Genomic DNA, 24,520 nt, shown 5'->3' with positions numbered 1-24,520 from the left:
ATTGGGGTGGTAGCCTCCACCCATTAGGCACTACCACCCCACTCCACTCTTTTGGCCCCAGGACCTTTTCAATTAAAGTAAAAGGAAAGCAATTTCTGCATTGAAATCAATGGAGGCAAAAAGGCGAGAAATTCAAAGAGACGTCAAACTGAAAACGGAGGGGGAAGAAGAAGACAAGGCTGGCACTTTTCTAGGGCACAAAAAGGAGGCCCGAAACACCCGAAAAATTCGGACCCGAAACAGGGGTGATTCGTTTTGGGTCCGAAAATTATCGGGTCTCATCATGGGTGATTCGGTTCGGCTCCAAATCAGCCGAAATTGGTCGTTTGGGGCACAGATCGTTCTGTGCCCAAAACATTTTGCACATCCCTAGAAATAATAAATAAGATGGATCCCTGTCCCCAAAGGGCTCACAATCTAAAAGAAACATAAGATAGACACCAGCAACAGTTACTGGAGGTACTGTGCTGGGTGTGGATAGGGCCAGTTACTCTCCCCCTGCTAAATAAAGAGAATCACCACATTAAAAGGTGCCTCTTTGCCAAGTTAGCAGGGGGTAACTTGGTTATTAGTATCGGGCACAAGGATAACTGAACTATTTCCTGGATTATTGTGTATGACTCCTTGCGTTTTATCTGTCTATGTTTCTGTATATTTCTCTTGCTGGTCCATTTACCATAACCATAAAGTTTAACCTGGCTAAAGCTAAATAGTCTGTATTATTTCAGTGGAAATTCTAGGTGCCAACTTAGCTAACTTTCACTGGAATAGAGTGAAAATTGCTACATTTTGGATTGTGCTCTCCTAGAGCATCTATGAACAATAAAGAGAGAGTCATCAATCTTCTACCAACTCAGCAAAAATCTCTCATATTGAAGTGTTTAAAGGGCCACAGTTCAAAGAAGATTATATGTTGTGGTGTTCTAGGACTACCAGCAAGTGAAGAGTTCCCTACCAGGGAGATTTCAAGCTGTTAAGCCTGCTATCTTATATTGCAGAATCAGAAACCAGTAGCTTTTGCAAGATATTCGGATGCCGCTTAAGTCAGCTACATGCGACCCCATTGCAGGGCGAGCTGTGCAACGTGTGCTCCATAAACACAAAGCAAGACAATGGCTGGGCTACAAAGTTCACTCTGGAGACATGCAGGATAAACATGACCTTGTGTCCACTACAATTTTGACACATGTTCACAGAATATAGGCAGCACAGAATCAGCCCTGGGCCAAATCCTAATGAGCTGAGTAGGGATTTCTTTCAGTGAAAGATCACCCAAGACATTTTGGTGCCTGCATACTACTCTTCCATGGTGGAGTAGTCCTTTAGTGGTGTGCTGTCCTTTCCTACCACTAAAGGACAGGACATTAACTGGTTTATTAACAACATCCTGCCCTTCTGTGGTACCCCAATATCTGACACCTAAAGTGGTGTGCCTCCCCCTGCCTAATGTTAACTCTGGCCTACTTTCAGTTATAAGTGTGGGTATCTGAAGTCTTCATTCTTGTATGTCTGGGGTAGGGTGGGGAATCTGATCTTGACTGTGAACTAAAACTTGTCCATCTAGAAACCCTGGTCATGCGAGATTCTGAAGACATTTTACAGATGGTAAAAATGAAGGTGTATTTCTTTGGTCTGATTTTTTTTTTAAAGAAAGCCAAACAAGAACAAAGCAAAGAAAAATATTAACTACAAAAGCCCACAGGGGACGAGGGAAGTTGGACAGGTCCCAAAGAACAGGAGAAATTTATGGTCCAGTAATTTATTGGACAGAAATAAGCTGATCTGACCAGAGATGGATGATGCATTTATTTGTCTCTGCTTTGTAATTTATCATATGGCTATCCTCTCTCACATATGATATTTATCATATTTTGACATCATTGTAATAAAGCCAAACTAAAAATCTCCAAGGTGTTGATGGCATTTCTTCACAGTACCGATTACCATTACATTTATCATTTTCAACCATTCTTAAGGAAGAGTAAACTAACTCCTACATATCAAAATGGAGTATTATTAAAATGGAGAATTATTAAACAGATTCCTTGTTTCTTAGAAAAGAGAAATAATATATGCTAAAATGACCTTTCCCTTACGTTTTTCTCTTTTCAATGGGCACACTCTAGACAACATTAAGCACATTTAAGCACAGTTGATCAATTTGGAGCTAAGCATGTGCTTCTCTCTCCCCTGTTAAAATCAATGGGACTTAAATGTGCTTAACTATGGCAGAACCGAGCCCCATATGGACATGATCCTGCCAAAGTTTTAAGTCTCATTTATTTTCATTGGCCAACATGATGTGTAATGCAACACCAGTTCTGGCCATTGTCCAGTGCTGCTACACATGTGACAAGCAGCCCCAGCAGTTTTCTGCAAGTGGACAGATGAACAACTATTTAACACTGCACACCCACAGTTGTGCAGTGCTACTTACACTGGAAACAATGTAAGTAGTGTTACACAACTGTGGACGTACAGTGTTAAGTAGTTGCGCAGCCCCCAAGGGCTGCTTGTTGGGGTTGCTGTAAGCAGCACAGCCCGATGGCCAATGTCACCATTGTGTTGCAACATCATGTCAGCCACTGGAATTGCTGAAATAATGCAAGTGAAGCACTTTGAATGCTTAAAACAGGCTATATGGATGTTAAGTATTATGGGAGAGCTGAAATCAATGAGAATTAAAACTAGCTGGATCATAGTTATAATTCAAAAACCACTAACTTTAAAAAAACTTCCATTTAAAATACTTCCATACTAGAAATGACTCAGATCTATACTAGACAGTTCGTATGGAATAAAACATATTCAACCCCTAGAGCTTTCAGGTTATTTGCACAGACCGATTTGACTGCTAAATTGGTTTGAGAAGAGGAAAAAACAGCCTTGTTATCCACTGTTGACAGATTATGCTTGTGCAGTAGGCCTGAAGCAAAAAGCCTTCTTAGACTTAATATGGACTTGGATCCACATCAGTATGTTGCTCTGAAGGCCATTCCCCTCCTTGGGAAGCTTTTTGACAGTGATAGTTGAGTCCTGCTTTACAGTATTAAAAGCTTTTCTGGGCCTGTTAACTGCTTAGGCCTTCAGCTGGTGTAAAATGTCTCAAATTCTGATTGTTCTTGGGCCAAGCTACTTCACTCTTTTACATGGCAACAAACTACATCCTTATTTGTGCTGGCTACTTCATCTCATCCCACTTTACTCCTTTTCTTGTCCAAATGTCCATCTTGTCCTTGCATCACCAGATCTAGTACCTGCTTCCTGTGCTGCTCTAACCTTTCTTGGTCTTTGCTTTATTTCCTGCTCAGTCTTCCTAAATCTCATATTGGTTCATTCAATCCTCCAGTCTGCTCTCAAAGACAGATCTCCCAGATTTGGCCCTTTAGTCTTATACCCATGATTCAGCATCTACTTCTTGGTGATTTTTTTTAGAAGGTAGTGGGTGACAGTTCAAGTATCAATCTTCTTTCCTCCAAACAGGCCTACTGCTAAGACCCCGTGTGCTGTTGCCACAGATACGACTAATTCACCTATCTTTTGCATCAGGGGTTGGCAATTCGGGAGCCAAACAGATGGCCCTCCTCAAAGGGCCAAATTTATATATTATTGGCTTGTCACTTTGTGATCCTTTATATTCAATCTTCCCATCCAAGAAAACAAACTGATAACAAACCAGTCCCTCTGAGTTGCTGAGAACCTACTCCCACTGACACCTGCTGCTGGCCATGATCCCATAGAGACTCTCCACACCTCAGTTCCTCACAGGTCCAGATTTTGAGAGTGACAACTGGCACATACTGATATTAATAATTTTAGAGATATTTCCAGAATAGGTTCTGTAAGTGGGTTAAGTTAAAATTGGGGGGGGGGGTTAGGTTCCCACACTGCCCATAATTGTCCCCAAAAGGAAGAAATGGCAAATAAAGTACCCTACCATGCTCCCCTTCAAGAGTCCAAGGATGCCCGCCAAGAGTAAGAAAATTGCCCCCAAATCGTGTTTTCCCCTCCATTTTTGTGTGTGAAATGAGTCATAAAATGGCTCCCAATCTCAAAATGGCACCATATCACACGCCATCCTCGTGCATTAATCATGTTCTGAAAATGACCCCCAACCTGCAGATTTATCACTTTTTATGCCAATTTCTCTCTCTCCATGTATACCAAGGTCGGGTATCCATTACCCAACCACGAATACATGAAACCGTGGGTACTGGACCTGTGATTAAGGAGGTTCTCCAGTAATCAAAAATTTTCAAATCAATTATTTAGGCTCTTGTTTGCAACTGGCCTCAACTCTGCATAACTAAGGTGGTGCCTCTGCAGGAACCTAGCCCAGCTGTAGGCCCCTTGGCTAACAGCTGCTGTCATGTGTGAAACAACCCTCAGGGTCACAGTGCAAATGTATCATGGGCCAAATCCCTTTACCTCAATGTCTGAACAGGTTCAGCAATTTGTTTCTGGGCCCATTCTTTCAGATGAGCTGTTATGAAGCCAACATTAGACAGAAGTTATCTGCATACAAGGTTTTTTTGCTAACCAGAAAAGTTCAGATGGGTTGGGTTTTTTGGCTATAAAATCTAGGTAACAATACTTTCTGAAAAGAAGCTGGCAGGAAGATGTGTTAACATTACCCAGTCAAGTTCAAGCACTTGAAGACAATTACTGCCAAGCACAGAGAACGGCCTTCAACCAAATAGCCCCAAGAGATGACTGAGAGGACAGTATGCCTTAATGGACTCTTGTCAATACACTGCATTGTTTGGGCCAAGTTCTAAGTTGCCACAAGAAGCCCTGCAGTTCAGTTGCCATCACTATCAATAATTTGTTTAGAAATCAGTTTGTCAGGGAGACTGACTCATCAGGAGAAGTACATGACAGCTGAACTCCCAGTGACCTGGTAATTATTCAAATGTCTGTGAAAAGCTACTGTGCCTCACATTTTCGGGAGACTCACTGGAGTCTTTATTCAAGGTTCTATGAATAGAATTACCAAAGCACATTCCAGTGAACCACAGCACATCACTGTCCCTGCCAGACACCACTGAATGTAGCTTCTCAAATCATATTATGTTTGGTGGTGAGACAGAGCTTAGAAGTTAAGGCAAGCCTTCCTATAATTTCCCTTCATGTCCTTCAATCCATTCTTCTTCAGCGGTTGGACTGGAAGCCACAAATGGTCCTGCCCTGTCCTAAGGTGAATCATATCAGTGGCACCACCTCCATTGTCTCTTTCTTAAGGTTTTGAAGAATAGGGAGAGAAAGAGAAGGAGAAAAATCAACAAAAGAAGAGGGCATACATGGTAAACAAGTAAAAATGAGTTCAGAAGTATAGGCTGGGATAAAGGTGGGCCCTGGGTTTGAAACGCTTGAGGGATACTGTGCTAATCAGTAGTCTCAATGTTCTTCTACCTCAGCTTCGTGAAAGAGCAAAGGGCAGCACTTTCAAGTGCACCATTCATCACTCTGAGCACCAATTCACACCATCATTTTGGCTTCTAGCTTGCTGTGCTCACATTCTTTATTTTATCTGCAGCAAAGTGGCCACTTTACAGGCACTTCTGAGTGCTCACTGGTGATCTATGCTTATGATAGAGCATTTAGATGGCCAGCTGACACAGACATAGTGAACACAAGCCAAGCAAGCCTCATGTTACCATGTAGAATCATTGTGTAAACTGATCCCACATTGCACCAGTTAAGTTATCTGTATTCATCAAGATGGGCAGTATCTAAAATACAAGTAGTGAAAATACATATTTGCAATACTTTTGTATTTTGAATCTAAAATACATTTGCTCAGGTATTTTGTATTTTTAAAAATACATTGCTGAAACCAAAATACATCTCAGCCCATCATTGCTTTGCTTTCTTGCTTCAGGAGCTGCCTTTTTATTGCAAACAGGCAGCCTACAGGAAAGGTTTCCTTCCAGTACAGGAGATCCTTGTGTGTGTGCTCTGTTCCTCCCTCTCACCACCTGAAGTTTGAATAGTTCTACTCTGCTGCTGACTGGTCAGTCAGCCAAGTTTGAAAATCAAAGTGGGGGGGAGAGACTGTCCCTGTGGGTAAAATGAGAAATGAGGGGTGAGAGTGGCATGGGAGTCCGGGCGGATGGGGAGGGGAGAGCAGCTTCCCCCCACCCCTGGATTTTGGATGCAAGAGAACTCCCTACCTCACAGCTCTCTTGCTTTAAAGTTTCTCTGTCCCTCTAGCTGCAACACAGCAACTAGAAACCTAACCTGACTTGAAGTGCCTGAAGTTCTTCTGGTCCAATCTCTGTGTAAATTTGTAAGTCGCCTAAGGCTTAGGCAGGTTGTTTTGCAGAGTAGTTTACAAATATCTTCCTGTCCCCTATTGTTTACTGTGACTGACTAATGGTAGCAAATGTCCATTTCGTTCCTCTCTGCGAAACAAAGCATCAGCATACTCTCTGTCTGAAGTTTACCTTTAGAGAGCTTTATGTTCAGATTGCTGGAAGGCATGCAAAGTGCTTAGCTGGCTTTCCAGGTTACCTGGCTGTGGTGGGAATGGGACACAATGAATTGATTCTCATGATCACTGAAAGCAGAGCTTTTAACTCACCTTCCCCCCAGATGACCAAGCCCTGGGTCTTCCGCACACCTCTCATGTGCCCAGCTATGCGGCACTACACGGGGAGCATGGAGTGATATGAGGCCAGAACTCACTATTCCAGCTGCCATATATCCCACAATGCACCATGAGTGGTGCATTTGGGGATTCCCCCATCTCTGTTTCTCCTTGGGCTGTAGGCAGTTGGGTCAAGGGTGTGCTCGCATCCTTAACCTAGGCTAACAGCTTGTTTTAGTAAGTGGGTCAGGCTGCACAAGAGCACCGGAATCCACGGAGATCCCGACGCTTCACACAACCATCCTAACCCTGGCTGGCCTGCCCTAGCCTAGATTAGGCTGGTCATGAGAACAGCTTCTGTATCACTGAGGGACCCACAGAACAATACAGGAAAACAAGCAGCCATGCTTTCTTAGACTAGATTAAAAGCTTCTAAAGTTTTAAAAGCCATGTTTTTCCTCACAACAGCCTGTGGGGAGGGAGGGAGATAAAGAGCCAGCCTCACAGGAGCTGATGACTCCGTGCACAATATCCCAAGTTTGTTTTCCCCCATTTTATCCTCCCAACAATTCTTTGAGGTAGGCTAGGCTGAAAAATAGTGAGTGGGCAAGATCACTCAGTGATCTGACTGAGTGAGGGCTTCAACCTGGGTCTCCCAGTCCTCATCCAACAACCTAATCACTACACCACATTGGCTTATGGGGCAGTTAGATTCTTCTTTCTTTTCTGATTTGTAGGATGATATACAAATGAATCCTTTTGATTTGTATATAAACTAGAAGCTTTCTTTCACTTCCTTACTGAATAACAGCTTGGGTTTAGAGGAATCCTTCTGATTTATTCCAGTAAAACACACACACACCAATTGATCTCAGGGCTTCAAGAATAGCATAGAGAGTAAAGGAGGAGTGGATTAAATGGGGTAAAAGCAATTGTTCTCCTCCCCATATGATTTGACCATATGATTGCTTCACCATAAATACAACGCTGTTCATTTGACTATGCCACAGCTATAGGATTGCAGCCTTTGTCATGACTAACCTTCAGCTATTTCAGTGGGTCTACTCTAAGCAGGATTAACACTGGATACACCCTGTTGTGTTTTTTTAAAAAGTCTGTAGACGCCCATGGAGGGTGGTGAAAATGGAGAAACACAGCAAACATAGCAAAAAGAAAGAGGATATTATGTTGTTTGGGAATTATTGAGCTGATTGAGTGCTTAAAAAGCTGGAAATACTCCGGTTTTTGCAAGTCAAATCCAAGCACATTATGTTGGATGGGTATCCCACTGTCCAATGGCTACTGTTTTAGATATAATACAAATCTAACATCAAGTGGTCCTGTTGAACAGTTATTTTCCTTTGCTGGGATAATTTACATCCTCAGAAGGCACAACTTGAGTGGTTTAATCTTTGGTGGGGGGGGGGAATTATTGCTTAAAGGAAATGAAAACAAGTTTGGATAAGTAACAAACATCTCAAAATGGTTTCTTCTTTTCAGGCATTGTATTTTAAGGTGTATTTTAAAATACTATTTTCTATTTTGTATTGGTATTGGTTGTTTACCAAGAATTTTGTATCTAAAATACATTTGCTCAGGTATTTTGTATCTAAAATACTTTTTAGAAGTATTTTGCCCATCTCTGTGTATTCATACCATCTGACTGATAGGTGTTGGTCAGTAAACACATATCTGCTTTAAATGAGCAAATCCTGGATTGGATGATTTGCATTCTAGGGTACTAAAAGAATATACAAAAGTACTCTCAGAACCTCTGTCTATCATCTTTGAAATATCCTGGAGAATAGGTAAGGTGCCACAAGAGTGGAGACAACCTAATCTACCAATCTTCAAATAAGGGGAATGGAGAATTTGGTAAATTACAACCATTCAGTTCATTTACCTCAATACCAGGTATATATGCGGAACAGATCTCAGAATTGCAGTCAACCACAAACTGAAGAGTCAGCTGTGTTATGAAGCTTCAAAAAAGGCTAATGCAATTTCAGGCCACATTAATAGAACCACAGTTTCCAAGTAATGAGAAGTAATAGTTCCACTTTATTCCACACAGGTCATACCTATCTGGAGTAATATATCCAGTTCTGAGTGCCACACTTTAAGAAAAATGTAGACAAAGTGGTTAAGAAGAGGGCAACAAATATGGTTAGGGATCTGGAAATCAAGCACTATGAGGAAAGACTGAAGGAAAGAGTATGTTTAGCTCAAAGAAGCGAAGATGGAGGGAGAACATGATAACACACTTCAAAGACCTGAAGGGCTGTCTCATAGAAGACAAAAACTTGTTCTCTTTTGCCTAGAAAGCAGGACTAGATCTAATGGACCTAAGTTACAGGAGGGAGTTATCATTCCTGCTTCTTACCATTAAGAAGCAGGAGTTACTGCTTCTTAATTGTAACAGCAGTTCGGCAATGGGACCAATTGCCTGAGGGAGGGTGGGTAACTCTCTCACTGGAGATCTTCAAGGCTGGATAGTCATCTCTCAGGAATGTGCTAGTTCTAGATTTCCTAGAACTGGAACCAGAAGGGGGCTGGACTACATGGATTACAAGGTCCCTTTCAACTCTACAATTCTCTGAGTCATGGAGCTGAAACTGGGAAATTAATCTCAAACAGTATGGGTCCATGTGTTCCATAAATCATATCCACAGAAAGAGATAACAGCACTGCGGTGCACACTACAGTACCTATATGTGGTGTAGGTTTTGCCTCTAGTCCACTGCATTAGAGAGTATGGAAAAAATGAGGCAAGCAGGAGCGTAGACCTGACTCTGTGCAGTCACTGTCCAGGCATGACACAAACTCCGTTGCCACAGAAACCTGCAGTACCAACACTACAGGTTTGCCACTCATGTTAAAGCACATGACAATGCCCCCTTCTTTGATGTTCTGTTCTGTTGCATACTAAGAAGGAGCAGCACTCTTCTCCACTCTAATGCCTTCTGTCTGAATAATGACAAAATCCATTCAGTACAAAAGGACTTGTTTAGACCAGTGTGATGGCATTGCCCAGTGCAGTCTGTGTCATAGCGAAGTATGGACAGCATCCAGTTGTTATATCTTTCAAATCTTTATTGTAGTAGCTGTAGGCTATAGCAAATACATGTCAAAACAATAAAATAGTATATCATTTCACTGTGGCAAGCGATAACTTTTGACAACTTTGATCAATTGTCTCAAAAATGTCAGGGTATGCTTCAGGAATGCCATAGCAACAAAACCTTCATAAGCTGATGAACATGAACAAAATTACCACATTCATACCACAAACTTCTTGATATGCAAACGAATCATAGAGAAAATTCTGGTTCGTGCATTTTTCAGATGCTAGAATGATGCCATGTTGCACAAAACAGAAGACACTGATTTGAGGGTGATAGATGAGTGGAGTTCAATGTTATGGGGCAATCAGGAGTGGCTAACACACTGACTGACAACAACAAAAACTTGGGAGTCGGCAGAATAACTCTTTTTCCTCTTTAGGGCAAGCGTATACATATTGGGACCTACCAAGCAGAATGCAGTCTTGTTCTATGATCTTCCAAGAATCAAAAGCTCTGACAGACCTGAAGAGGAAAGAATGAGCAGGAGCTAAAAGAAAACCCATACTGTTCCACATCAATCTACATTCGGGTCTATTTTCTCTATTGGCATGGGCTTTACTTACCACTCCAAAGTAAGATAGCGGGGCTATTCTGACGATCAGGAAAAATCAGGCTAGGAAAGCCTAGCCCGATTTTTCCCATCGTAAGAACCATTGGGCTCAGCTGCGATCCCAGTGGCTCCTAGGCGGGTAACCCGCTTTGGTAGCCAGCCCCTTAGCTCGGGTTTGCAGAGCGAGCACTTCGCAAACCCGGGCTATCGGATCGTGAGTAGCCGCGGTGCAGCTCTGCGCCACAGCTACTCACGAAGAGACCCCCGGGGAGAAGGTGAAAAGCCACCTCCTGGCTCCAGGGGTCTAGCCAGCATGCCCTGCGCACTCGCGCAGGGCATGCTGGAGCTTGCGGGGGCCAATCGGCCCCCACTCCCCCCAGCCCCCGCCGGCTCCATCATGGAGCCAGCAATAGTGTGGGAGGCCGATACGACCGCCCAGGGTCCCTACAGAGATCATCTGAGGGGAGAGCAGGCTTAGCCCGCTCTCCCCGCAGTTTCACCAAAAGCGGGTCTCACAGATTATGAGACCCGCCTCAATAAGTACAGAGAAGCAGCAGGTTCTTCTCCAAGGAGCATTAGTTAATTGTTGGGGTATCTGCTTCCAGGATTTCAACAGAGTATCCTTTCTCCTCTCTACCTGTGGTTTGATCATGGGGTCCATTCTTCTATTATGCAAGCTAGCATGATAGAGATGTTTTCAGAAGAACATTTCCTGCTTCTGTGCAGATTACTGGTCTATATGACCTGTGAGACCCTTTCAGATATGATTCCATAAATAAGCAGGAATTAGAGAGACAGGAAGAAATTATTTATCTTCTTGGGAGCGTTCACTACGTCTTTGTGAATTACTTCAGCCATGTGCAGAAAAATCTTAATGTGCATTCGTTGCTAGCACTGAGGCGCTGGCACTGAGGCGACCAGTGTGAAGCGCCAGATGGGGTTGGGCGGAGAGAGCAGACTTAGCCCACTCTCTCTGCAGACGATCAACAGGCAATCCTGGGCGGCCGGATCGGCTGCCCACACGACTGCCAGCTCTGTCATGGAACCAGCAAGGGCTGCGGGGATCGGGGGGCCGCGTGGCTCCCAGAAGTTCCAGGATGCCCCACGCAAACAGGTGGGGCATCCTGGAGAGACCCCCGAGCACGGGAGGCTGCTTGCAGCCTCCTGGCGGGGGTCTCCTCGTGTGTCGTTATGGCACGGAGCTGCACCGTGGCAGCACACAATTGGAAAACCCGGGTTAGCGGAGCGGTCACTCCGCTCACCTGGGCTAAGGGTAGGACTACTTTGGTGGGCTAGCCGCCAGAGAACCACCGGGCTCACCCATGAGCCCGCTGGTTCTCACAATGGGGGGAAATTGGGCTGGGCTTCTTTAGCCCGGTTTCCCCCATCGTGAGAATAGCCTCATTTTCTTCCTCACAAGAGGGAGAAATTTAAAATCTGGGGTGGGGACTCAGCAATAATCAATTGTTTTTATTTTATTTCATTTTTCATTGGCTTTTTGCCCAGGCATTTATTTGATTCTCTGCTGCTGCTCTTTATACTCTGTATTGCTTTTATGCTTTTGTTTTAAATTTTTAATCAGATTTGTTTAATATTTTTCACTTAATATTTTAATTGTGTCTTTTTTACCATCTTGTGTTTAAATTTTTGCTGTAAACCGCCTTGGGGTTGTTTTAATGAAAGGCAGCATATACATTTAACAATTAAATAAATAAATAAATAAATAAATTTACAAAAGCAATGGAATAAATACTCTTACCAACCCTAATATAGTTTTCCCAGGAATGTGCCATAAAATGAAATGCTGAGATACATACAGTGTATTTAATACAAGAGTTGTGGTCCAGAACACAATTCCATAGCAGTGACTCAGTTAATTGTCCAACTGAAACATCTCATTATAAGTTTAGGTGCCACCTTCTTCTTTATCCCCATCTTCTCTTTATCTCCATGTATTACATTTGTTTTTCTTAGGAGCTGTCTTATATGAAGTTAGACCATCAAGCTCAGGACAGTCAACCCTAACTGGCAGCAGAGATTTTTCTAGCTCTGCTTCCTGATACTCTTTCAAATGGAGATACCAAGTATTTGATCTGGGGTCTTTATTTAACAAGTATATGCTGTAACTGATATGTAGGTTTGAAGCATCTCAGTTTTTTCTTTATTTGATGTACCTGAATATGATGTACATAGGCTTTGTTATCACATCTTTGTGATGATTTATGCATTTTTGGGTTCCTGATTTTTAAGTGATTCTTCCAGAACATTTTAAAAAAAAATCAACTTTTGCCATCCACAGGTGGACTTACTATTTTATAAACATTCCAGTCCTATGAATACCTACAACAAAGTAATCAGCAGCCAAGGCGCACTTTATGCATGCCCAGTGATTTTTTTTTAACTTTGAAGGATAGATGCCCCTGCCCCACATATTAATTGCTTATGAAACAGTTTCAATAAAAGCTTGCCATGAAGAATGTGGGACTTCTGTTTAAGAAACACAAGTCCAAACTTCTCCTGGATGAAGTGTTCTTTGGATGCAGAACATTGACTTGCACTGCCACAGGTACAGTGAGGCACAGCTAGTTGACTCCAACCCTCATCCCAGATTTCCCTGGTCATGTTCACATGTCAACACACCAAACATTTATATCAAAGAAGGAAAAATAACCCACCATTCCGAAATGAAGAAGAGAGGAGCCCTGTGGGACTGAACTCAAATACATGCCAACTTAATTACCCAGCAAGCCTCATGCCACAGAATGTGTTGTGCATTTACCACTGGACAGTTAATGTGAACTGAGCTGCAAACAGGCCACATGGTGAAGAAATCACAAGCACTTCACCAGATGCTGAACTCTGCCTGGATCCTCTCCACCCACATTCTCAACATGCTTCACTAACACAGATCGGTCAAAGGTAAAGGGATATCACGAGTTTGATGCAGGAAGGAGAAAGGGAAGCTGACAAAGAACTGGAGATCTGATGATACACTTTACTGAAGATATAGGATTTGATAAAACAAATTCAAAGTGGGATGGTTCAGAGGATACCTTACCAGCCCACATGGTTAGGAAAGGGACACACCAAGAGTGCACCCACTGTGAATTATTCTCCAGACATTGCGATGCCTTTTCTGGCATAAACATCAAATAAAGTTTTTGCTATTGTTGTTGCTATTAAGGTTGATATTATGTTGAGGGGGGCTGTTTGGACAGTCTTCCTCCACTTACAAAAAAGAACATGCCAGGAAGGCATCAGGATGTCTGCAGAAGATGGCACAATGGGTGTTCTCTTTCTTTAATTGTGTGGCCCAGTAAGGTATAATCCAAACTGGCCCAGTGAAGTGATACATATCCTTGATGGACAAAAACAAGAGGACTAACTTTAGGTACAGGAATTATGATGGAAGAGGCAAAGGAGGAGGAGGAGGGCAACAGAGATCACTTTTAATGAGGAGCAGAGGGCATAGAAACTGGGATAAGAAGAACTGAAAGACACAGTTCCCCTTATCCCAGTTGGAGCACAGCAAAGGAGAGCTTTAGGGCAAATCCACATTATAAGTGAATGTATATTTTTATACCAGTTTAGCTGTCATAGCTTCTCCCAAAGAATTGTGGGAATTTGCTGAATATTTCCAAAGATCCCTAACCCGTCTCTGAGATCTACAGTTTCCAGAATTCTCTGGTGAAGGAACTATTAAATCAATGAGTGCAATGTAATTATACTGTAACAAGAGAAGATGGGAGACTATGGAGAGTCATCCATGGATATTAGATGTTAGCAGAGGCATTATGAATTGACTACAGAAGAGCAGAATATAAAAAAGTTCTAGTGCTACCACTACAAATAGTAAAGATGAAATGTGAGAGGGCTAGCAATGAAAAGACTGAACAAGACAAAATAAATCTAAGACACAGGCAAGAATTTTAGTACCTGTAAAACAAATGAAACAGCAGCTTTGTGGAGAGGTTGAAGGAAAAGAGGTACAGCATCAGAATTTGTCAAGGGTCTTAAAGTGGTTGAAGATGGTGAAAAGGGAGGAATTGAAGATGTCACCCAATCTCTGTGCTAAGAAAAAGCAGGAAGAAGAGGAGGAGGAAGAGTCAGGAGATACTGGTTTAAGCAACAACAACCACAAAAAGGGAACTCCACAAAACATTCATCAGCAAAACCAAGAGAAAGAGAAAGGAAGATGAGAGAGGGAGAGCAGAAGGAAAGGGAAAAGAAGAGAGTTTATGAGTTCCATACTAGACTGGGTCAGTTTTAGCCCTAAATGAGAAAATGAGAGCAAAAAAAAAAAGATATTTGAGGGAAAGGTTTTGAACATTCAGAGATTCCCTGAAATGGGTCTTTGCCAGGCACAGGGCTCCAGTGACTAAGCCAACTTACTAACCCCATTATTTCCTGCTGTACTGTAGTTGCTAAGCAATTGAGCTATGAACAAGGATCTCCCTCAGCCATGTACTCTTTCAGACAGCCTTAGGCAAGCCACAGTTTCTCAGTCTCAGCACCCCATCTGCAATATGGGGGTAATAATACTGACCTGTTGTAGAGGGTGTTGTAAGAGATGCTGAGATAATTGTGTTGAAATGTGCTATGTAAGTGCCAAGAATTATTACTACCATAAAGTTATGTGGTGCAAGTAATGGACAAGTTAAAAAATATATATTTCAACCTTGTGTGTATTTTGCTTATATAATACAAGGAATAGGGGATGGATTATTAAGTTTTCCACTTTATCATGAGGGAAAGATTTACTTTTCATTTATTGTGCTGACACCATATATGTTATCTTTAAAAACTAACTCCTCATGAGGTCTGCCATATTAATAAAATATATTTTATTAATCTCTTCCTATCTCTTCCCACCCAGAAGGGTGGGAAGAGAAAGGGACTGAATGAAACCCCTCTCGTTATTTTGATATAAATACTTCAATGCTTCTGTTGAATCTTGAGTAAAAGAATGGGGAAACAACTGGTGTATATACACTCATAGTCAGACTGTGAGGTCATTCACACAACCGGAATCTGTGTCCTACCCAAGTTTGGAAGCTGTGTGTGCTCCCAATTTTTGGTTGTGTGGGTGCAAACAATTAGGGAGGAAGAGGAGGGAGAAGTGCTTGTGTAGAATCAAGGAAAGGTTACCCAGTTTTTCCACCTACATTGATTCCACACAATCACTTCTTCCTCCTCCTACCTAGTTGTTTGCACCCACACAACCAAAAATTGGGAGCGCACACAGCTCCCAAACCTGGGAAGGACACAGTTTCCAGTTGTGTAGATGAGCTGTGTGTCATTTGACCAAACAGGGAATCTGGCATCTGATGCAAAGATCTAAGGAAAACCCCTTTGATCCCCCAGGCCATATGGCTCTTGAGGAGGACATAAAAAACACATGAGCACTGTGAAGAAATCACAGGGTGCTTTGGGCAAAGCTTCTGTATCCTCTACAATTTCTCCCATTTCTCTTCACACATTACATTTGTACAGCCAAGATGTGTTATGTGTAAAGTGTGACCGCAACAAACACGTATTTGGAAACTAAGGCATCATTACATAAACACAATACAGAACTAGAATTGGCTGTGGATCCCTGCTGAGTGCACATTATGCTTTGCAAATCCAGTTTTGCCATCCAAAGTGTAAAAAGACACCTGATCTCTCAGTCAGTTGCCTAGGGAAGCTACTGAATCTCCTTCCTTGGAGAAGAAGCTGGACAAGAATTTGTGAGGGCTGTCTTTTTAAGGAATCTTGTCTGACACTAATTTACACCACACGGGCTCTTCTTCCATCTCGGGTTGGGATGCCAGGCCAGAACACAGCCAAATATTGTCAAAAATTCTATGAAGTCAAGAAAATGCTTCTGTAAGTAGCACCATACCTTTTTTAATGCATCACAGGGTCATCTGATAGCAATGGAACGAGAAGCCCCTTTATCCTCCAGCCATACAGAAGTCAGCATCACATACTTCTCATTTAGGAACAGTTCTTCCCTCATCCTTAAGCTTTCTCCAGATATGTTCTGCCCTCTCTCCTCCCAATTAAGCCACATGGCCTAATTCTGCCTGCTGGTCGTGTGCTGCTGCCAGAAGTATCTTTCCACAGGCAGTCAGGGTTCAGAAGAAAGCAAGCACATATAAGCAGTCATCACATTCTATCCATAGCAATCCAGTGGCTACACAGCAGGAGGTAGAGAATGAAGCAAAACTGTAGGATCTGTGATTTATAAGAAGTTACATTTGCTTGTAGGGGACATTACTGCAAAGAGCTCTGGGGTATTCTACAAATACAGATGACAAAAGCAAGCCACAGAGATCCATGCAATATTGCTAACTTTAATAAATGCTATTTTATAAGATATGGGTATGTACATATTTAAACACTCACCCTTTGTCCTGAAGCTTTTGTCCAAGCACTACAAAATCCACCCGCCATATTTACCTACAGTGGGGGATTAAAATATTTACAACTTCTATCATCTCAGTGGCCCAAGGCACAAATGCTCAGGTGACAGGACTACCCTCTACTCCACTGCATTTCCTGTTGGTGGGAAGAGATGCTACCTGGTGTGGTATTCTGAAAGCTTCGGGGGGGGGGGGGGAATGTGTGTGTGGGTAATTGGACTCTGAAGTCTTCTATAAGACAGTAGATTTTATAAATATAATTTATCTTAGTTTTTTGCCAGTATTGTAAAAATTGTTACTTCACTATTTTTAAATATACCTGATCAATCTTTGACTGGTCAATTGGGCAAGTTCTTTGTGGAGAAGGGAACTGATTGAATGCCAGTCCTACTTTCAACTCTGTGGTCTAGTGAGACAGTAAGCCTATGGGCAGCTTGACGGCACCTGAAGTTTGCACAAGAATCTGCTGCCCCAGAAGCATATGCCTCCCCCACCCACTGCACCATCCCTGCATGAGCTTCTTCTACTTCCCACCAATCTTGGCATATCCTGACCTACTTCTGTCAGGAAATGTGATGTCTGTAACTGAGATTTGAAGTAAGTTGCAGATGTTGGGTTCCTTGACAGAAATAGGGCAGGATGTGCTAAGACTGGTGGCTTCGTATGTCATGAACAATATCAGCATATCAGAACTTGCACAGGAAGCCGAGGCTCTCAAGGGGATGAGGGGAATACACACTCGTGGGACTGCAGATGCACTCATGAACCTCAGATGCGGCCATTCTGTGTGAAGCCGTCCTATCTTTGGGCTACACTACTTCACACTGCAGATGGGGACAGCATGCTTCTTCATACAAAAAGTTCTCTCTACACAGAAAATTAGATGTCAGGGAGAAGGGTTCTAGCCTAACCTTCTCCCTGATATGTTGGCTTTCTCTGTGAAACAGTCTAGTTTTCTTTGCATATGGAAGCATTCCATCATGTGAGTCCCCATCCGAAATCTGAATCGACATGGATTTCATTTTTAAAATACTGGGCACAATCAAGTGAAAATCGTATTTTTGTCCCACTGCTTTTGGTGGAAGAAATTTAAGCATGCTCTTATCTATACCACTGAAATTAAAGTTTCAGTGGAATAGATGAAATTTAAATGTGCTAAAAAGTGTCTGAATTGTAGGCATTCACAGTAATTAACTACGAATATCTATATATTTGCATGCTGTGCACACTCTAATTTTCTTGACACCTAAAGAGAAGGAGCCCTTGTTTCCGACATGCATGAAAAGATCAAAGTAGCATTTTATTTTTCAAAATGTAGCAAAATTGCAAGATAAAACAATCCCCTCCACAACACATGGTCCAAATAGATTCAACAGGAATAGATTCAATTTTCTGTTTGTTTCATTTACTCCACAAAACCAACAGCTACAATTTGTAGTTAATCTAACATTATCTCCCTTTAAATAAGATGTTTAGATGCTATCACTGCCTGGAACACAAGAAAGTTGTGGCATGCAAGATCTCAAAATGCTGCAGGGAAGAGATTAATCTTACAAGTGCTTTCCATTCTCTGAAGGCATTTCCCCCTCATACCATATCTTGAAAGCATTTCTTAATGCATTAGGCCTCCATTATGTTGCATATGGTTTCTATTTTCAAATCTCTGATGCTTTTAGGAATTTGTTCCTTGACTTCATTCATTGTTGCCTAGCTGCAATTCAAATTGATTGACAAGAAAAAGGCCAACCAGTTCTCTCTCCCTCGCCCTACTTCCCAAATTTTCTATTCCCCAACTCAGTTCAACAACTTAATCCAAAACATTCATCATTTGGAAGGGACTGTTGTCGGGGAGGGAGACATCTTCTCTCTCCTCGTCCAGTCTTTCACTTTTTTTTTCCTTCACAAGATGGAGACAGACCAGAAATAAAAGCCAAATACTAGGTACATGAAGTGTCTATGAAAAAGTATTTATATTGTTAATTTTATTACCGGAGGGGGGGGTACTTTAAAAGGGAGCAAATCTATTGTTCATTTTATTGCATATGATGTTTAAAGATCTGCATTAATATATGGTTTTTCACAATTGTTTTCCACCAAATGCGGTAAACTGCATCATTTCCAGGTGCTTTGCAGTAAATTCCACACATACAAGAAAACAGGGCAATGTGCATACATTTTACCACATATCTGCACCTAATGTGTGGCAAAAATCTTCTTTATCATTTGGCAGGATTGCCAAGCTACCTTAGAGCAAGAAAGCTCACTCCACGTTCCTTTTATGATCTGTACAGGCTCACCATGAAATCATAGTGTTAGGCTCCTGCCACACGTAGCCTGATATAGCCAGATTAACACACTATATTAGTCAGAAATTCCCATATATAACTCTCAACCTGAGGACCAGTGCACGTGCTTGCTGAGGAATGCTATGAAATACTATGTCAAGTTCTCCAACCCTATGATTTATGTAACACTTACAGGCACTGATCACTACTGTAATGCCAGTATCACACTAAGAGGTCATTCACACAAAAACTGTGTTCTACCCGGGTTTTAGAGCTGTCTGGAAGCAAGGTAGGAGGAAAAAATGGGTAGAAGTGATTGTGTGGAAGCAAGATAGGAGGAAAAGCTACCCAGATTTTCCCCTACCTTGCTTCCACACAATCACTTTTACCCAGGTTTTCCTCTTACCTTACTTCTACACAACCGAAAATTAGGAGCACACACAGCTCCCAATCCCAGGTAGAACTCCATTTCTGACTGTGAGAATGACCTCTAAGTTTACATGCCACAGCTCCACAGTCCTGACAGCCTCTGCAAGTGGTGTCCGGACTCACAGCTTTGTGGTGGTGCCCTATGCAATAAAGTACTCCTACACATTATAGTAGGGGATTGGAGAACTTGCCAAGGTGGCATCATCCCCATGGTAACTGTAACATGTGCTCCAGCCTTGTGGCAAGGCTTCTCCCCATCATCTTAAAGATGGCAGTTTCTCTTCTCATGTCGGAGATTGAGGGTAAAGGGAAACATCTACAGAATTCCATCATTGGCTTAAAATCCTGGATCATGTCTAAGGGAAATGTAATGCATAAAAGCCCTGCAAAAAAAAGAAGAAGAAGAAGAAGGGCAGGCACTGCACTAGTGGCTAATTTCTAACACCACAGACACAGAGGACTGCTTCCCAGATGTGTGGAGGCTGACCCTACTTCAGTTTCCACCGAAACTGCACATTCGGTGGGCATGCTGTTATTAATTCTCATGTTCTGAGAGAGCATGGACACTGGAAAATGGTCCCAGGGTTGAATTCTGATTCAGATTAAAGGCATACATGTTTATACTATGGGTTTCAGCAAATACTAAGAGCCACAGCCTGATAATACCTTTATTTATGACCAACCACAATGACACAAAGTTGTGAGCAGCAAGCTTTCAAGTTTTCTAGCTAAGTTGTTTTGGTTGGTTTTAATAAAGGTATTACCAGAATTTGGCTTTTGGATTTTTAATTGACCTACATTATCTATGATTTTTGTGCTCTTTGGAGAAAATATATTTACCCAAATAAAACTATGCACTACACAAAATAATTAGTTAAAAGAAAAGATCACAGTACCAGTTGTACTGAGGAACTGCACGCGAGACAGAAAAAAACAGGAAACTGCAGAAAATACATTTTATTTGTAGCTTCCAGTTGCAGTACTAATGCTGCTGTTTTCATGCAGTGGCAATGACATCAGAGCGTACGTGGCACTAGCGGAAATTGAAAGGGGCTCTTGAAACTTATTATTAGCATTCTTTAAAAAGAGTTTAAAATATTTCTTATCTTATAGTATTTTTTAAACACATCATATTTAAAGGAGGGGGGAAGAGAAAAGCAGGCAAGAGTATCAACATTATTTCAAGCAAACAAAGTTTGAATAGCTTTATACCATTTGAGCAAGATTTCAACAGGACACAATTGGAGGATTTCAACAGGACACACAGCTGGATCAGTTTTATAGAGGCATGGTGAGCTTCCTCAACAGTTATTTCACTAACAAATTTCCTGACTTACCCAATCAGCTGTTTTGACACATTAACAAGTGCCACTGAGGTGCGGGGCGGGGGGGGGGAGGCGGGCTTGTGGTTTCCTCTTTGGTAGCTTTATTTGACTGTGGAATGCAGCATTCTGCACCTGAGACTAAAACCCCCTATAATTAAAAACACAAGTGTTTTGCAATAACAACCCAAAAACACCCTTTTGGTCATTAACATGCTGAGCCATTAATGGGGACATAGTCATATCACTAACATGCTGAGCCATTAATGGGGACAACAATAAGCAGGAAAAATTATTTGTCTTCTGGTTATATTCCTATTCAACTTCCAAAACTCCATTTTCGAACTGTGTCCCCAGGATCAGGTGCTGTTTTAGAGAAGGTGGGACAATACCCCTCTTCAGTGTTTCAGATGAGACCACCTGAAATTATTTCTCAGAAGAGCCTATATTTTTGGTCAATTCATTTGTTCTAGTTACTGAGTGATTATTGGGCCTTTGTATTAAGTATGCCAAAGCCACAAACCCCTTTGCTTTTTTAAAAAATAACTGTCTGACCTGTGATGATAGTTGCTATAGTTATCTTGAGGAATAAAACTTAACCAGACTTAAAGCATATGGCTTTTTGGCAATCTAAATGCTGGATATATCCAACAATAGACCTTTAAATTTCCTGAGATTACCCTGCCCTTCAGTATATCTTGCTCTTCCCCCACACAGAAATCTGATGGCTTTCAGATAGTTACTGTCACTAGTCTATTATGTCCCACAGTCAAGAAGATACTATCTTGTTGAATGAATGACTGATTCTGAGGCCTGCCAGAATTCCAATAGACATCTAATGTGGTATAGTGGTGAAAGTGTTGGATTAGGACTGTGGAGACCCAAGACTTCAGACTGGTCACTGTCTCTCAGTCTAACCTACCTCACAGGGTTGCTGTGAGGACAGAAAAGATGGAGGGAAAATCATGTATGACAACCTAAGCTCCTTGAAGGAAGTGGGGGATACACATACAATAATTTTATAAGAACCAGGGGTTTGGCAGGAAGGTATTTATTTGAATTGGTCTTGGAAATTGTGGTTCTCTTCAAATGTGACAGTTCCTCTCTTTTGACAAACATTTGAATAGACATCCACACTAGTATGGATCTGATAATTCAGCCAGTTCATTGATATCATTTCCCTTTTGCTCTGATATTAATATATCCACATAAACTACCCCAGGTCAAATGTTGTCAGCCTCCCATGTGGTAATTTTGCCATACATAGGGTACAGATACGCGGTAAAATTGTCACCTGAAATTCTCATCTGCAATGAGCACAGAATTTTTGTATCTCTCGAACTAAGCCGATGTTAATTGTGCAAATCCTTCCCCCTGACCCTTAGTAGATTAAAAAACAAACAAACTGTACACTCCCAGAATCTACTATGGTACCAGCATTTTCATAGGGAACCATACCTCAAGCCTGTATAGATTACCAAACTACTCTGGGATAAACTCAATCATCTGTATATCCTGCCAAATGGCAAGGAAGATTTTACCAGGCACGAGTTGCAGATGTGTAGTAAAATGGTCAACTGTATACCCACCCCTATAGCTTGGTAAATCATACTTCTTTAAAAGAGTCCAGAGAAGAGTGGGAAGAAGAGAAATGACAAACCAGATGTCAAGAGGAGACCACCCAAACATGAGAGATTTCAAATATCTTTCACAGGTTTTCCCCAGAGCAAAAGATTATAGGAGAAAACTGGAGACCCTCCATCTAGGTGGAGAAATTTGGTAGGCAGTGTCCATCCAAGTGCCTCCTACAGCAGCAGCAGCTTCTTCACAGAATATCATTAAATGTGGAATTTAATTGTATGAGCTATGCTGAAGTTGCCTGATTGTCCTCTTCTAAGGGATCAGTCCAATTAGCCAAGCTCATCTATTAGCCTCCATGTCTGCAGACAAGATGGCCAGCTTAGCAGATACTAGACAGTGAATGGAGGAATAGAGTGAAATGGTTGCCCCTATTCTCAACCCCCTTGCTTGAAAGCCATTTTGCAAGATACTCGAGAGCGGAGATCTGCCAGAGCCTAGACCCACCCTATTCATTTCTGCACCCTTATTTTTGTCATAAACTAATAGCAGATTGCAAGCATTTTTGCTCCCACAGAGGAAAAAGGACTGGTGGCAGCATGTTGTACTGATGACAATATTAACAATCTAATAATAATCTTTTCCCTTTAATGTTAAACATAATTTCATCCAAATGGAACTGTAGATTGGATACTGAGACTGAAATCTTTACGTGCGCGCGCACACACAGCATTTAACAGTATGCTTATACAGAATAGAACTACTGGCAGATGGATTTCCTACAGATCCTCATATGATTATTATCTCAAGACGCCTGCCTTTGTTCCTCCGACTCTGATATGAGCCTGACTAACGATGGAGTGACTTGCCTCGTCCTCTTCCACACCCTGCTCTCCTACGCATGCGTTAGATGAAGACAAAGGAATAGGTAATTACAGGAGAATTTCATTCATTTCCCCTGCAGTATTGCAAAAGAGAAAACAAATTGGAGGGCTTTCTCACCTACCTACCTACCTGATATGGCAGACTCTGTGTGTGTGGTGTGTGTGTGTGTGTGTGTGCGTGCGTGCATGTTCATGCATGCATATGTGTACACATCAGTGACCGCCACTTCCAAAGCATCCTAAAAGAGATGGTGGCATCTAGGCAGAACGCACATTTAATGTGCGGTGATCCTGTACGGCAGGGGGTGGAGAATGAAGCAAAACTGCAGAATCCATAATTTACACGAAGCCACATTTGCTTGAGTGTGGAGGAAACAGCAGTTGAGATGTGGAGAAGGGGCTTTATGAATACAGATCCATGCAATATCTCTAACCTTAATAAAGGCTAGTTTCGAAGATGCCCGTGGGTCTGCCTTTTTTTTTTTTTTTAATGTGCTGTCTCGCACCTTTTGCCCAGGAACTGCTAAGCTCCCCAAATTTGCATTTATCCAGGCGAGGGATTAAAATTGCTGCCGTGACTGCTATCATTTTGTTTTGTTTTGTTCTTTAAAAACACTCGTGACTGCTAATAAAGCTGTAAGCTCTTTTCCTTACGATCGCCTAAACAAGAACAATCGCACTGTTACATGCCACAATGGTTGAAACTGGCAGGCGTCCATTTACAAGGACCGTATCTCCCCCACCCCACCCCACCCCACCCACACATTGACTAAAAACTAAAAGAGGAATGGTAGTGTTTTTTTAAATGTAAACATTTTAATCGATGATCACGCACGGATCCTTTGGCGTTTTCTACCAAGTGTTCCACAGGTAATACTGTGAAAACCATCCTTTCAGACTCAAGATGAGACAGACGATCGTTCCATGTTATCTCGCTAGACGCTCTCCCTTCTTCCTCCCCCCCTCCCCTACGTGATCTTAAAATGGATGCATTTCTCCCCATATGTCTTCACCAGGATGCGAAGAACGCTTATGGTATAATACATCCCAAAAGGACAGTCTTCCCTCCCACCGCCCCCAAGAAGCCTCTAATTTTTTTTTCCTAGAAAGAGGGGTGACACCCCCCCCCAAAAAAAAGCCAGTTCAAAAGTCACCCACCCCGATTTCCCCCAAGCGTCTTCTCATCATACAATCTTCCTACAGACATTTCATGTATGGAACAGATTTCAGTGCACGCACCCAAACGCCTATCAATGCAAACAGCTCTTCTCCCTTACATAGTAACCCATCACCCTCACGACACGTGTGGACTACTATCATGATAGGGAAGGTCTACTTCTCCCTTTTTACT

At 42.1% G+C, this 24,520-nt stretch overlaps 1 protein-coding gene across 2 annotated transcripts in view; it reads right to left on the bottom strand.

Moving 5' to 3' along the window:
* Positions 1 to 24,520, bottom strand: part of BASP1 (brain abundant membrane attached signal protein 1) — an 89,599-nt gene that overhangs the window by 64,291 nt on the left and 788 nt on the right. The window lies entirely within an intron of this gene.

This window comes from Hemicordylus capensis, chromosome 4, assembly GCF_027244095.1.
Source record: "Hemicordylus capensis ecotype Gifberg chromosome 4, rHemCap1.1.pri, whole genome shotgun sequence".
Classification (NCBI taxonomy): Eukaryota; Metazoa; Chordata; class Lepidosauria; order Squamata; family Cordylidae; genus Hemicordylus; species Hemicordylus capensis.
The sequence above is the reverse complement of the archived record's forward strand: the minus strand, read 5'-3'. Positions and strand labels throughout refer to the sequence as shown.